This window comes from Myotis davidii, unplaced genomic scaffold, assembly GCF_000327345.1.
Source record: "Myotis davidii unplaced genomic scaffold, ASM32734v1 scaffold848, whole genome shotgun sequence".
Classification (NCBI taxonomy): domain Eukaryota; kingdom Metazoa; phylum Chordata; class Mammalia; order Chiroptera; family Vespertilionidae; genus Myotis; species Myotis davidii.
Genome location: NW_006298983.1, coordinates 49,425 through 66,050, shown reverse-complemented (window position 1 = coordinate 66,050; position 16,626 = coordinate 49,425). Strand labels below are relative to the sequence as shown.

At 39.0% G+C, this 16,626-nt stretch overlaps 1 pseudogene; it reads right to left on the bottom strand.

Moving 5' to 3' along the window:
- Positions 1–14,173: 14,173 nt before the first annotated feature.
- On the bottom strand, positions 14,174–14,413 carry LOC102774517 (annotated as a pseudogene).
- Positions 14,414–16,626: the final 2,213 nt, after the last annotated feature.

Genomic DNA, 16,626 nt, shown 5'->3' with positions numbered 1-16,626 from the left:
CCTGGGCTGGGGAACCTGGTATTGGGCTGTGATCCTGCAACCCTCGGGGGAGATCTCCACAACCAAGGTTTCCTCCCTATTTTTAACCTTTTGTATGCCATAAGCGTCTATAGCTGCAAACCTCACATATCAACTCTGGTCACCCAATTTTAAAATCAGACTTGTTAGTGACATCTCTGGGTTTGTAAAGAAAATTATGGTAACTTAAATTCATTGATATTTCAGTGCATATGGAAGAAATGGGGATGGTTTCTGTTTAACTACCACATGTGGATTCCACATTTCCACCCTCTTACCAGGCTCCTGGTGGCTTCTTCTATATATTCTTCATTATAGGACTTCTGTTCAGCTACATATCAGGCAGTTCTCAATGACAGTTATTTTGTAGTTTGATTGCATTTTTGATGTGGTTGTGGGAGGAGGCGAGCTCAGAGTTTACCTACTCTACCACCTTAACCAGAAAATTCCAGAAGTTTCTTAAAAAGTTAAACATGCTATATGGTTTCATTTATATATAATTCTAACAAATTCAAACTAATCTATGGGTATGAATCAGTGGTTACCTAGGAAGAAAGGAATAAGAAAGATGGTGAGGAGGGGTTACAAAAGAGCAGGAGCACACTATTTGGGTAATAGATGGGTTTATTATTTTGATTGTGGTGATGGTTTTAGGCTATGTGCCAATCCCAAAACTTATCAAACTATATATGCTTTTAATATGTGTAGCTTATTGTATGTAAATTATACCTCAATAAACTGTTACCAAACTAAAGGAGTTTGTTTGCCTGCATGTATCAATGGTCAATCTCTAGGGGATACACTATATACAGGAAAAATCATTGGTCATGGTGACTAAGAAAGTCAGGGTCATGGGTAGAGAGTGGTTGATTATTGTATCAAGTCCTGGTGTCAGCCATGTTGTCATTCTGTCTGGTTTCATGACGTGTGTGGTCAGTAGGGTCCTTCACCTTCTAAGAACCTGGGGTGAAACACAACAAGATGTTATCTTAGTTTACAGGGAACTCTATCCCCTTGACCAATTGACTTAAAGCTTTATTTTTAAGACCTTTGAACTGACCATTACCAGATGTCCTAAGGCAGTGATGGTGAACCTTCTGAGCTCGACGTGTCAGCATTTTGAAAAATCCTAACTTAACTCCAGTGCCGTGTCACATATAGAAATTTTTTGATATTTGCAACCATAGTAAAACAAAGCCTTATATTTTTATATTTATTTTACATATTTAAATGCCATTTAACAAAGAAAAATCAACCAAAAAAATGAGTGTCATAGGTTCACCACTACTGTGTACCTAAGGGCTTACTGATTAAGGGAATGAAAGTGCAACATGTGCAGATATGGAAGGATCTGGTTGAAAGGATGGTGCTATTAGACTGGACAAAACTAGCTTGAATTAAGGGAAAAGTCATATTCTTTTGGTGTGTTTTTTTTAATCCTCACCTGAGGACATGCTTAGATAGAAGAAGGGGAGAGAGAGAGAGAGAGAGACATCAATGTGAGAAAGAAATATTAATCAGTTGCCTTCCGTACCAACTGGGGTTTGAAACAACAACCCAGGTATGTGCCCTGACAGGTAATTGAAGCGGTGCACAGGATGATAGTCAACCAACTAAACCACTTTGACCAGGGCAGGAATAGTCCTATTAAAGAAATGAAGTTCCTGTGTGGTTATAAAAGTTCTTTTTAAAAGTCCCTTGCATATACCTATATTTATCTATAGTATTGAGAAAGCTGACAATTTCTCCTCTTTGGAATGCTATTCTTCCCAGGGTTTCAGGACATCACACCCCTAATCTCTTCCTGCCATAACATACATGCATACAGTAAGAGGCTATAGCATTAGCTCTCGAGATGAGATTAGAATTTAGGCCTGTTGATTTTGGGGCAGATAGATCTATTATCTTGAGCAGCCACTATAATCACAGAAAAACAGGGAGAGTTCTAAACAACTTGCAAATCCAAATAAATACTTCTGTATTCAATAAATACTTTTCTATTTCCTGGCTGCTATGACACCAGATCAGGGATAGGTAATGTGTGATAGGGGCAGAAATAGAATATAGGGGACCAGCTAATTGTAAGAAATATTAGTCATGTTATGTTAACCATGATTGTTTTCTGATTAAAGAAAACACACAGGACCTGGGAGCTCACTTGGAAATGCAGCCCATCCTCCCCATTTGGAGCTGCCTATTATCATGGTAAGTTTAACAATCTTGGTGCAGAAACCAGAGCTAGACACCAGAGCCCTCAGTTCTTCGCATATCAACAGGCATTGCAAAGCCCCAGCCCTCTGCTTACTTGTTAACTGCCCATTTGGCATACCCTTTGGCTACTTCCCCATGTAATCTTTGTCCTTCTACCCAATATAAACAGCTGGCAATTTTTTTTTTGTCTTTTTTTTTTAATATTTTATTAATTTTTTACAGAGAGGAAGGGAGAGAGATAGAAAGCTAGATACATCGATGAGAGAGAAACATCGAACAGCTGCCTCCTGCACATCTCCCACTGGGGATGTGCCCGCAACCCAGGTACATGCCCCTGACCGGAATCGAACCTGGGACCGTTCAGTCCGCAAGCCGACGCTCTATCCACTGAGCCAAACCGGTTTCGGCAACAGCTGGCAATTTTTTTGTGGATGGCCTGCTGCTCTCCCATACTGCCAGCAGTACTGCAATAAACGCTCATATATTATTCAGCCCTGTCTCTGCTTAATTGGCTCAAGTAGTGACAGGTAGCATGGATCTACTGATTGTCCGGTTATACTTGGGAGATATTTGGCATTTTTTTTTAATCATGTATAAATGACTACCCTATAAAACATGGAATAAAGGAAAGACAAAAGATTCCAAGAACCAGCTCCCAATTAATCCAGCAGCCTTCCAATGTGCCCCTCATAACAGCTGAGAGGTCAGGAGTTGACACCCAGTTGCCTGGATGAGAAGTTCGGCTTTGAAGCCATCACTCCAACAAATCTGGTGCAAAGGGTAGGAGCTGGCTGGGTTTCATTCTCCTTAGATGCAGTGCAGACACACATCTCTGGTTTGATCTCCAAACCCCCACTTCACCCTGCTCATGTAAGAGGAGCAACTTTTGGTGGTTCATCTTGAAAGGTGTTTGCTGATTTCTGTCCTGAAAGAGCTACATTTAATACCAGTCTTTGCAGATGACACTCATCATGATCTTTGCTACTCAAATCAATAACAATTGGACCTGATTTTGAAAAATAATGCAGAAAGAATACTCAAGTATCAGGTGTTTCATGATTATTTCTGGTATTACATTTTTCATCATTCGTAGGCTGATGGCCATTTATGAAAGATACCGGAAGTCCAAGGAAATCACCACGACCCATCTAGAAGAATTATCAGGGTGTTTCATTAGCAAGGATCAAGTGGATACCTTAGTAATGGAGAAACTGACAGACACCACCTCAGTATTATCCTAACCCTGGACATCATTGAGCCTTTGGGACTTTTTAAAGTTTCTTGAGCATTTTTAAATAAAAATAAATTCTGGCTTTAAGAACTTAAAACAAAAAAAGGAAGAGCAACTTTTTCAATCTCCCATTAGTCCTATAGCTGTTACATCAAGGGCTTAAAGAAATGACCAAGTCACAGTCTTATCAAAAAGCTGCGTTGCCTTACTGGACAACTGAGTAATTTTTTAAATCTTTTGCTAACTTTTTAGATTGCTCAATAATTACCTAAATATGTTATAACAGATGCTTATTTAATAAGTCACTATATGTGGCTTGAATTTAAGAGAAGAAATTTACCAGATTGTGGATCTGTGTTTTTACCTGGATGCTAGAGTGCAAGGTCAGGAAATATCAGCCCAAATTTCTGTCTAACACCCTGAATCACAGGTGTTAATCCTTCTAGGAGTCACATGCTTAGATATTGACAGGCACCTCTTTGAGGGTCTTCTGTTTTGCTAAATTCATGGTTGTCATGGGTAACAGTCAAATTTAGTTAATACCAAACTTCATTTTTAATTCTTTTTCCAGGAAGCTTTCAGCTGAGTTTGTCTTTCAGATGGTGTCAAATGGGTTCAAAGATCTTGCTACATATTTGTCTGTTGACTTCCTTCAAATAAAGATCTAATCCCATGTTCTGGGAGAGAGGCATTCTTTTCTCTTTCTGGGGAGAAAATAAACACTGCTTGATGCAACCTTTGCCTAAATACCAGGCAAACCCACTTGACTAAAAGAATGCAGGTGTTAAGATAAAGGGGCAATACCACTGCAGGCAACTGCAAAGTAGAAGCCAGGAGCCCAGGGAACTGTGATTGCTATTGACTCTTTTAGGATACAGAAGCCAGTTGGCCAGAAGATAATATTAGTTTCCTAATCCATCAAGGGCTATTTGTATTATGAATTAATATTGAAGGAGATGAAATTGTACAGAGCTCCAGAAAGCATCTAAACTGTGTGGCACAAGGAAGGGGAAGAGGGCCCTCCAGCCGCCAGAGAGAGACGGGAGCTGCTGGCAGGGCAGGGATTTTTGACCCGCAGTGAAGAGGTTGGGATTTCAAGCAGAGCTGGGAATCTGGGCCCCAGATTTACTGAGATCTGCTGTGTGGGAGACCTGAGGGCTGACTTTGTGATCCCTCCTGCTTGGACCAGCGGTGCAAAGATGCCAGGTCCTCACTAAGCCGGTTTTCTGATTGTTTGTTCCTCTACATGTTTTTGATTTTTTGGACGACATCCCGTGGCATCCATCAGGAAAGCTTATATCGGGAAGACAGACCAGTGAGAGTGAGCTTTGTGTCTGCATTGTGGAGAGGCTGACCTGAGCGCCCTGAGAGTTCAGCCAGCCAGAACTGGAAAAGGAGTGGAGTATGTCTACCTCTCCTGTAGGCTTAGGAGCACCTCCCCCACAAGAAAGGGGTTGGATCAGTTCTCTGAAGCCCCAGATACCCCCATTGGGCACAGTTCGGTGGAGGAGGGGAGAGCAGCTCAGAAGAGGATATTCCAAGAGTAAGACTCTCAGGAACTGTTGTTTGGGACCAGGAATAAATGTTTAACACCTCTCCTCGGGTCAGGGCAGGCAAAGCGCTCACAGGAGACTCTTGATCAATCACACTGAGCCCGGGGCAGCTGAAACTGCCCATACAGAAAAGGCAACAGGCTGTATCCAGTCTGAACTGACATCAGGCCATTTAAGGGGGAACAAGAGTAGGAGGGCATGGTAGAAATGAGGAGTTGGCTTTGAAACAGATTAATTTCCCCTCAGTGAGCATCTGGTGGAAAAATCTCTAAGTGGCCTGCTAGCCCTGGCTATACTAATCTGCCTTCTTCCTAAAGACCCTCTTCTGAAGACACTGGAGAAAGATCAAGTAACTACAGGGGGAGGTGGAGTGGCTGACAGGTAGAGGTGGTCTGCAGAGAGCCTCAGACCAGCCAGCTACAAAAGACAAGGAGAGCCAAACTTGGACAGCTCCTGATATTGGCTGACACAAAAGTGACTCCCAAGAGGCCTGAAATCAGCATACAAAACAGTGAGCCACAGACATCATAAGCTGTCCAGATGAACTTCACTTGGTGGCTTTTCAATATATATTGATTTAAGAGAGGAAGGGAGAGGAAGAGAGAGAAACATCAGTGATGAGAGAAAATCATTGATCAGCTGCCTCCTGCACACCCCCTATTGGTTATCGAGCCCAGAACCTAGGATTGTGCCCTGATCAGGAAACGAACCATGACCTCCTGGTACATGGATTGACACTCAACCACTGAACCATACTGCTTGGGCAGTTGATTTAAAAAAATTTTTTTTTCTTTTGTTATGCTTGGTGGTTTTGTTATTGTTGTTCTTTTTTTCAATATTTTCTTGATATTTTCTGCTTCATTGCTTTGATACTATTATTAAGTTTTCTTCTCTTGTTTGTTTAATAATTCTTATTGGCCAACTTTCCTACTCTATTATTCTTTTCCCTCTTTTCTGTTCCATTCTTCCTTTGGCTTTATCTTTCTCTCTCTTTTTGTTACCTTTGCATCATGTTTTTTTTTCTTTCTTTTTCTGTCTTCTTGTCTTTTTTTTTAACCATTTTCCTTTTCTCACTCTATATTCTTATTTTTTGCTCTTCCTTCTTTCCTTGCAGAATTTTCTTCCTGCCCGTTTTATCCCCCAATAGCCTTTTTATTTATTTTTATTTTTTACTATTAGCAATAGTATTCTTTCTTTCATTTTTGCCTTAGTATTTGTGTTCTCTCTTCTTTTTCCTAATTCTCTTTTCTCTTGGCTTGTTGTGGTTGTTGGGATATTTTGTATGTTCCTGTTTATTTCCTGTCCGTTTTGTTTTGTTTTACCCTGTCAGCACATATACAACAACTCACACAACCTGGTAGTGGCTGAGCCCTACAGTTAGCCAGCCTGAGAGGAGAATCCTCCCATAAATGGGACAACAACAATCCAGACCCAATCACAACAGGAAAGTCCAAATAAACCAGAAAAGAGACACACCTAGAGCATACTGCTCAGTACTACAAGGAAAACACACCTCTGGGTTCCATATGACATTTACTACAAAAGCCCAACCCACAAGACTGGGAGTCATAGCAAACATATCTAATACATAGATACAGACACAAAGAGAGAAATAAAATGGGGAGACAAATAAACAACCCCCACATTAAAGAAAAGAAGGAATCACCAGAAAAAGACCTAGATGAGATGAAGGTAAACAAGTTATCAGACATAAAGTTAAGAGTAGTGGTTATAAAGATGCTAAAGAATCTTAGTGAGAACTACAAGAAACTTAATGAGAACTTCCAGGTACTTAGTGTGAATTACAAGGAACTTAATGAAAACTACATTAACATGACCCAGGCTCAATGAAGCAGAGGATCAAATAAGTAAATTAGAAAATAAGGTAGAAAAAAGTATTCAATCAGAGCAGCCAAAAGAAAAAACATTTAAAAAGCATCAGAACACTATAGGGGAATTTTGGGACAACAGGAAATGAAACCAGAGGGAAAAGAAAGTGAGCAAGGAATAGAGAACCTGTTGGCAGAAATAATGACAGAAAACTTCCCTAAGCTGGTGAAGGAAAAAGCCACACAAGTTCAGGAAGCACAGAGGGTATGAATCAAGATGAACCCAAGAGACCCACTCCTATACAAATCATAATTAAAATGACAAAAATTAAGGACAAAAAGAGAGAGACAACCAGTGACCAACAGGGAGCTCCCATAAGGCTGTCAGCTGATTTCTCAACAGAAACACTAGAGGCCAGAAGGGAATGGCATGAAATATTCAAGATAATGAAAAGCAAGTCTCTGAAACCAAGACTATTCTATCCACCAAAGCTATCATTCAAAATAGATGGTGAAATAAAGAGCTTCCCTGAAAAAAAAAAAAGGCTAAAGGAGTTTGTTACCACCAAATAAGCACTAAAAAAAATATTAAAGAAACTGCTGTCATAATATGAAAAAAATATATATAGAAAGAAACATAGGCATCCTATCTAATAATCCTATCTAATAAAAGAGTAATATGCAAATTGACCATCACTCCAACGCACAAGATGGCCACCCCCATGTGGACACAAGATGGCCAGCAGGGAAGGGCAGTTGTGGGCAATCAGGCCAGCAGGGGAGGGCAGTTGGGAGGGACCAGGTCTGAAAGGGAGGGCACTTGGGAGTGATCAGGCCTGCAGGGGAGGGCAGTTGGGGGCAATCAGGCCAGCACAGAGGGCAGTTGGGAGGGATCAGGCTGGCAAGGGAGGGAAGTTAGGGGTGACCGGGACAGCAGAGTAGGGCAGTCGGGGGCAACCAGGCCTGAAGGCCCTCCCCCGTGCATGAATTTCGTGCACCAGGCCTCTAGTAAAGAATAAAAATGGCAATAAATAAGTACCTATTAATAATAACCTTAACTGTAAATGACTTAAATGCTCTAATCAAAAGACATAGGGTAGCTGAATGGTTAAGAAATCATGATCCACATATTTGCTGTCTATAACAGACCCTCCTCAGAAAAAAGACTTACACAGGATGAAAGTGAAAGGATGGAAAAAAATTTTCCATGCAAATGAGAATGAAAAAAAGGGGGGTAGCAATACCTATTTTGAATAAAAGAGACTTCAGAGCTAAGGCCATAACAAGAGATAAAAAAAAAAATCTGTTATATAATGCTAAAGGGATTGATCCAACAAGAGGATATGACCCTGGTAAACATATATGCACCCAATATAGGAGCACCTAATTATATAAAAAAGCTCTCAGAGGACTTTAAGGAAGAGATTGACAACAATATATATAAATATAAAGCCAGCGACCATAATGCCTTGACGACCGGTTGCTATGATGCCCACTGTGGCCAGCGAACCCCTCAATCAGGTACATATGTCTCCTTTTTTCCCCATTGACCCAAGAGCTCTCTATGTGGTTCGCTAAGGCTGATCCCTGGCCAGCATTGCAGCTTTACTTATTCCTTTGCGCAAACCTGCTCTTTCCCCATTTTTCCCAGTTACTGGTCTCAAAAGTCTCCTTTAATAAGTACTGCCCACTACCGGACTCTCCCACCCTGATCAAGGGTGGGGCCATCTGGCCAAATGCCCCACCCTTTTCCCCTTCACCAGCCCTGCTCCCGATCGGTCCACCCCACCCCAATAGGGGACGAGGCCAGGCGGCTCACTGCCCACAGCTCCTCCCCATGGCTGGCCACACCCTAATCAGCCCCCCAACCCCAATTGGGGTCGGGGCCTTCCAGCCAGTTGCCTGTGGCCCCTCCCCGCAGCTGGCCAGGCCCTGATCACCCCAACTGGGGCCAGGCCAGCCAGACCCCACCCATGCACAAATTTGTGCACTGGGCCTCTAGTATAGTCATAATAGGATACTTTAACAGCCCACTGACATCGCTGGATAGATCTTTCAGGCAAAAAAAAAATCAAGGTAACAGAGACCTTATATGATGCATTGGATCAGATGGACTTAATTGACATTTACAGAACATTCCACCCCAAAGTGGCAGAATATACATTCTTCTCAAGTGCACATGGGACATTCTCAAACATAAACAACATTTTAGGACACAGAAGAAGTCTCTACCAGTTCAAGAGAATTGAAATCATATCAAACATCTTCTCTGATCACAATGACATGAAACTAGAAATCAATCTCAATAAAAATAGTGCCTCATGTGAGAAATAAAAGGGGCTTTGAGAAGATATAACATAATGCAGGGTTGCAGAGAAATCTTTCCTGAGGAAGTGGCTTTTGGTTTGAGAGCTGATATTGATTCTGTATTATCCAGGGATGTGGGTTGGGCTAAATTTCAAAGAAACTCTTCAGCTACTGCAGTGACATTATCCACATACACCATAGAGCAGGGTGGGCAAACTTTTTGACTCGAGGGCCACAATGTGTTCTTAAACTGGACCAGAGGGCCAGAACAAAAGCATGGATGGAGTGTTTGTGTGAACTAATATAAATTCAAAGTAAACATCATTACATAAAAGGATACGGTCTTTTTTTTTTTTTTTTTTAGTTTTATTCATTTCAAACGGGCGCGGGCCGTAGTTTGCCCACGGCTGCCATAGAGCATGAAAATTCCTGGTTATGTTCTTGGCTCACAGCTGAATTCCACATGCTTATTATGCTTTTCTTGATTAGGGCTCCTGTGCTTTTGTGTGAAGGGGATGAGAAGGGCAGAGATGCAGGAAGATAAAAGCAACCAAAGTCAATCAATGCCCCAAGACCCACCTTCCCTTTAAGGTGAGTGTGCTCTGAGCAAATAGTCAGGCTTCTTTCTGTATTGACAAGAGTCTTAGCAAGTTATTTAAAGAGTTTCTTAGCAGATGAATGGATAACACACACACACACACCCACCCACACACACAGTGGTATATTTACACAATGGGATACTAGGCAGCTGTAAAAGGAAGGGTCTCTCACCCTTTGAGACAGCATGGAGGAACCTGGAGAGTATTATCTAAGTGAAATAAGCCAGTCAGAGAAAGACAAGTATCACATGGTCTCACTTATATGTGGAATCTAATGAACAAAATAAACTGAAGAATAAAACAGATCCAGAGACATTGAAACATGCAACAGACTAATGTATTCCAGAAGGGGGTGGGGTGAGGGTGGTAGCAGGAGAGAATGGGAAGAGTCTAAACAAAGAACTTATATGCATATACGCATAGCCCATGGACAAACATCAGTGCCAAGAATGCCTGGGGAATGCAGGAGTGAAATGAAGGGGGGTCAACGGGGGGAGTGGGGACGGGACATTTGTAATACTTTGAACAATAAAGTTTAAACATAAATAAATAAATAGTTTCTTGTCTTGAGCCTCTGAACCTTAGAAATGGGACATGAGGAAGAGTGCAGAGGAACCTAACCTTACATGGAGTGACAGCATTGAAATGTTTGTTTGTTTTTTTCACTTTGAACTTTGAAACAGAGAGAGAGAGAGAGAGAGAGAGAGAGAGAGAGAGAGAGAGAGAAAGACTAAATCATTCTGCTGCTATATTAACATCGTAGGTGAAATAAACTTTATTTTAAAGAAATTACCCATGAAAGATTGTAGCTAATATAAAGAAAAATATTGTGTAGCAAATTTCATTAATATAGTCAGTTCAATCTGAATAACTGAAATAATTCTTTAAATAATAATAATTAATAATAATATTTAAAATTAATTGAATATTTTATGTGCCAGACTCTATGTGCATATGAACTTATTGGATTCTCTCAACATACACAATTTTTAATCTATTTTTGTATATGATGAAGTCATATGTGAGGAAGTTTTATATATGAGGGCAGAGAGGAGTCAATTAGCTAGAACCATAAACAGATAAATGACAGAGCAATTGGGTTCAAGGCAGTCAACCCCAAAATGTGTCACTTTAGCATTTTGTTTATTTTTAACAAATGCTACTTAAGAAATAGCCAATGAAAAAAGGACACTTTGTCCCCCTGAAAGAAGGAAATAAATCTCCCATGTGAAAGGTACCTTTCCTGTACCAAGAGGCAAAAGATATTCTTATCACCAAAGATAGGATTCACAGCTGAGAAGGCTGTATAAACAAATCTTATTACACATTTACTAATTTACTACCTCAAGACCAAACTTCTTTATCTCTGTCAATTCTTCATAAATGTATTGTTTCTTTGTCTAACAATATAAAAGCTAACTGCTTTGGTTACTTTTTTTCAATCATTTTTTCTTGAAATAAAAAAAAAAAAACCCTGATAACATTATCACGTCTAAAATCATTTTTCTTGAGATATTAATGTTTATTGCATGTCACATTATTATATTTAAGATCATTTTTCTTGGAATATTAAGGTTTACTGCATGTAACATTATTATATTTAAAATTGTTTTGGTTTCTTTTGAGATAAAAAATGAGGGGAAAAAAAGAACCTAGATAAATACATAGTTCAATAAAATAGTTGTCTGCCATTCTAGCAGAATGTGGGGAGGGGTAGGGGCACCAAGAAGAAATAGACTTTTTTTTTTAACCCAGGAATGTTTTTTCAAGAAAATGACACTTAAGTAGTTGTGCACCTGGTTTCCTGGGAGTCAAAAAAGCATGGGGATGAGGAACGCATGAGAGAAGAGAGACTAAAAGTTACACAAGTGCTAGATCATGAAAGAACTTATGTGACATGTGGAATTGAACTGCCAGGATTGTGGAATTAGAAAAGGGTTTTAATTTTTTATCTTACTTAAGCTTATTCTCTTTCTTTGGAGCAGCTCCATAGGACCTCAAAGCACCTGCCCTGGCTACTAACAGAAACATCAGAACCAGCTTGATTACATCTTTGGCAGGTGGAACATTCTGATTTGGTTATTGAGAGACATGTCTAGCATTTAAAAATGAGTCTCAAGGAAGCAATCTTATTCCAAAGAGAAGCTAGGTGCTATTTAGTGCATAAAATTTCCTAGGATAATAAAATTCTTCATCGCATTTATTTTAAAAATGAAAGTCCACAAGAGGGAGCCAGAATTCACTTTTCTTGATTAAGAAATGAGCAAGTACAAAAGCAGAGGTCACAGTTGAAGGTCACTGTTATGGTTTAAGGCGCGTTTTTGTTCTCTAATAAAATTAGATATATAAATTTTTTGCATAAATATGAGTATTGATTTATTTTCTAAACTCCAAATTTGGGTTTAAAAAACAAACAAAAATGACAACAATAATAATACATTAGTGATTACTTCTTTTTAAAAATCTTTATTGTTGAAAGTATTACATATGTTCCCTTTTTTCCCCCATTGAGCCCTTCCAGCCAATCCCCACCCAAGACCTTTACCACCTCATTGTCTGTGTCCATGGGTTATGCATACATCCATACAAGTTCTTTGGTTGACCTCTTCCCACCCAACCACACACCCCCGTCTTCTCTCTCAGATTCTACAGTCTGTTCCATGCTTCTTTGTACCTGTATCTATTTTTTTGTTCATTCAATTATTTTGTTCATTAGATTCCACATATGAGTGAGATCATATGATACTTCTCTTTCTTTGACTGACTTATTTCTCTTCGCATAATACAGTCCTTCCACGCTGTCTCAAAAGGTATGAGATCCTCTTTTTTACTGCTGCATAGTATTCCATGGTGTAAATGTACCATCATTGTTGTTTTTTATCTAATCTACTAATGAGCACTTGGGCTATTTCCAGATCTTAGCTATTGTTAATTGTGCTGCTAAGAACAAAGGGGTACATACATTCTTTCTGATTGGTGTTTCGAGTTTCTTAGGATATATTCCTAGAAGTGGGATCACTACGTCAAATGGTAATTCCATATTTAATTTTTTGAGGAAATTAAATACTATTTTCCATAATGGCTGCACCGGTCTGCAGTCCCACCAGCGGTGTAGTGGGGTTCCCTTTCTCCACATCCTTTCCAGCACTTGTCATTTGTAGATTTGTTGATGGTAGCCATTCTGACAGATGTGAGGTGATACCTCATTGTCATTTTAATTTGCATCTCTCTTATGATTAGTGACTGAGCATTTTTTCATGTCTCTTGGCCATCTGTAAGTCCACTCTAGAGAAGTGCCTCTTTAGGTTTTTTGCCCACTTTTTTTAAAAAAAATACATTTTTATTGATTTCAGAGAGGAACGGAGAAGGAGGGAGAGAGAGAGAGAGAGAAACATCATTGATGAAAGAGAATCATGGATTAGCTGCATTCTGCACGCCCCCTAGTGGGCATTGAGGCCCGGACCCAGGCATGTGCCCTTGACTGGAATCGAACATGGGACCCTTCGGTCTGCAGTCCTACACTCTATCACTGAGCCAAACCGGCCAGGGCTCACTTTTTTATTTTTTTTATAGAAACGAAATGTTACAATTTATTCCATCTTCATGATTATAGATATTACAGAGAAGGGTGGATAAACAAGGCAAATAAAGCAAATTCCTTTCTACCCTAACCAGATACAGTATTTTGGCATTTTCAGGATATACAGGTTGACTTAATTCATTGACTTATGTTGAAAGCTGGCCATAGCAGCAAACCTTTGCAATTTAGGATCTTCCTCCATAGCATACTGCAAGGATCTTAATGATTGAATTACACTATGAACTCTGAAATGGTATTCGCTCTAACATTCTTGAAGCTTTCACATCTTAATCTGGGATCTGACACCTTTTGTTAAGGCAGGGAATTGTTAAAACTTCCTCTTGGCTAACCCAGTCCACCATTGAGCAATCTTAACAGTTAAGTTACTATATAAAAATAAAACTGCTCCTAAGCATTGATTGAAACAGTCATGCTGGGATCCCTTTTCAGAGCATTAGCTCCCTGAGAGAAAAGAGTTCTTCACCAATTGCTTCCATGAACAATGATCCCAGTACAGTATATCTAATGTCCTTTGAGGCATAACTCAATCAGTCAGGCAACCATGATTATCCTCACAAGTTTATCAGTCTTTAGATACAAGATATATTTAAAGCTGATCCTTGGGAGTATTGCCACCATAATCCCAAGAAATCATTCAGTTTTAGCACAGTGAGTTCCTACAAGATGTCAGAGCAAGTGAGAAATCATCCCAAAGTAAAAAGTGATGGTCCATCATCTTTTACAAATGAGAGGAAAACATCTACGAGGAAAATACATCCTTATGAAATTAATGGCTATCTTCACAGCCTTGACAAACAAGAGACCTCAATTTCCTGATTTGAGGAGTCTATTTTCAAGGTGACTATCAAGGTCAAAAAGAGCTTTCAGGCTTTTCTCTGCCATGGCCCATGAACTCCAGTCCTTCCATGGGAATCTCCTTCTCCTTTATTACTTTCTGGCCACACTGGGTCAGTGCACAGGACCCCAGAGCTGTCTCCCTTGAGGAACTTCTCGGAAAACCAGCAATTAAAACACTGATCATACTCGAACTTCATGTTGGTGCCTCCCTCCCCTATGCTGTTCATCCCTTTGCCCTCTTTTTAATTGGATGATCTTCCTTTTGTTGAGTTCTATGAGTGCTTTACATATTTTGGATATTGACCTTTTATCAGATGTATCATTGCCAAATATGTTCTCCCATACAGTGGGCTCCCTTTTCATTTTGCTGATAATTTCTTTTGCTATGTAGAAGCTTTTTATTTTTATGTGGGTCCCATTTGTTTTCTCCTTAGTTTCCCTTGCCCTAAAAGATGTAGCTACAAAGAGATTGCTATGAGAGATGTCTGAGGTTATGCAACCTATGGTTTCCTCTAGGATTTTTATGGTTTTACGACATACATTTAAGGTTTTTATCCATTTTGAGTTTATACTTGTGGATGGTGTAAGTTGGTGGTCTAGTTTCATTTTTTTGCATGTATCTGTCCAATTTTCCCAACACTATTTATTGAAGAGACAATCTTGGCTCCATTTTATGTTCTTGCCTCCATTGTCAAATATTAATTGAGCATAATGGCCTGGGCCAATTTCTGGGTTCTGTGTGCTGTTCCACTGGTCTACATGCCTGATTGTATGCCAGTACCAGGCTGTTTTGATTACAGTGGTTTTGTAGTATAACTTGATATCTGGGATTGTGATCCCTCCAACTTTGTTCCTCTTTCTCAAGATTGTTGTGATTATTCTGGGTCTTTTTTGGTTCTATGAAAATTTTTGAAGTATTAGTTTCAGATATGTGAAATATGCTGTTGGTATTTTAATGGGGAGTGCATTGAATCTATAGATGGCTTTGGGTAGGATGGACATTTTAATGATGTTATTTTCATCAATCTATGAATATGGTATATTTTTTCACTTGTTTATATCTTCCTCTGTTTCTTTTTTCATTGTCCTATAGTTTTCTGAGTACAAGTATTTTACCTCCTCAGTTAAGTTTATTCCAAAGTATCTTAATTTTTATGTTACAATGGTAAATGGGATTGATTGTTTAGTTTCTCTTTCTGAGAGCTCATTATTTGTGTACAAAAATTCCATCAATTTCTGGGTGTTAATTTTATATCCTGCTACATTGCCAAATTCATTTATTAAATATAGTAGCGTTTTGGTGAAGTCTTTAGGGTTTTCTATGTACAATATCATGTCATCTTCAAATAATGACAGTTTTACTTCCTTCTTTCCAATTTGGATGCCTTTATTTCTTCTTCTTGTCTGATCACTGTGGCTAGGACTTCCAGTACTATGTTGAATAGGAGTGGTAAAAGTGGACATTCCTGTCTTATTCCTGTTCTTAGGGGAAATGGTTTTAATTTTTGCCCATTGAGTATAATGTTGGCTGTCAGCTTGTCATATATAGCCTTTATTATGTTGAGATTTGATCCCTCTATTCCCATTTTTTCTGAGATTTTTCAGAAAAAACGGTTGGATTTTGTCAAATGCTTTTTCTGCATCTATTGATATGATCATGTGATTTTTATTTTTCAATTTGTTTATGTGATGAATCACATTTACTGATTTGTGAATATTGTACTAGTCTTGCATCCCTGGAATAAATCTCACTGGGTAATGGTGTAAGATCTTTTTAATATGTTGCTGAATCTAAGTTGACTACTGCTTCTATTTCATCAGTTGTTATTTGTCTATTCATTCAGCTACCCTATGTCTTTTGATTGGAACATTTAATCCATTTACATTTAAGGTTGTTATTGATAAGTACTTATTTATTGCCATTTTATTTTGTATGCCTATGTTTCTCTCTATATATATTTCTTCTAATTACAACAGAACAGTACCTTTAGCATTTATTGCAGTGCTGGTTTGGTGGTGATAAACTCCTTCAGTCTTTTTATTTCACTATCTATTTTAAGTAATAGTCTTGCGGGATAGAGTAGTCTTGATTTCAGATCCTTGCTTTTAATTACCTTGAATATTTCATGCCATTCCCTTCTGGCCTGTAGACTTTCAGAAGAGAAATCAGCTGACAGCCTTATGGGAGCTCCTTTGTAGGTAACAAATTGCTTTTCTCTTGCTGCCTTTTAGATTCTCTCTTTGACTTTAATTTTTGGCATTTAGTAGGTGTAGCAGTTAATAATGAGGATTTTTTCAATAAATGGAGTTACACATATGTTGATATATATGCAATTTGATATGTATGCTATTTTGTTGTATTGACAGCAAGCTTCAAAACTGAATATGTCAAATTTGCTGAAGGTGTTAACATCATAGATATTTTTACACTTAGCAATGT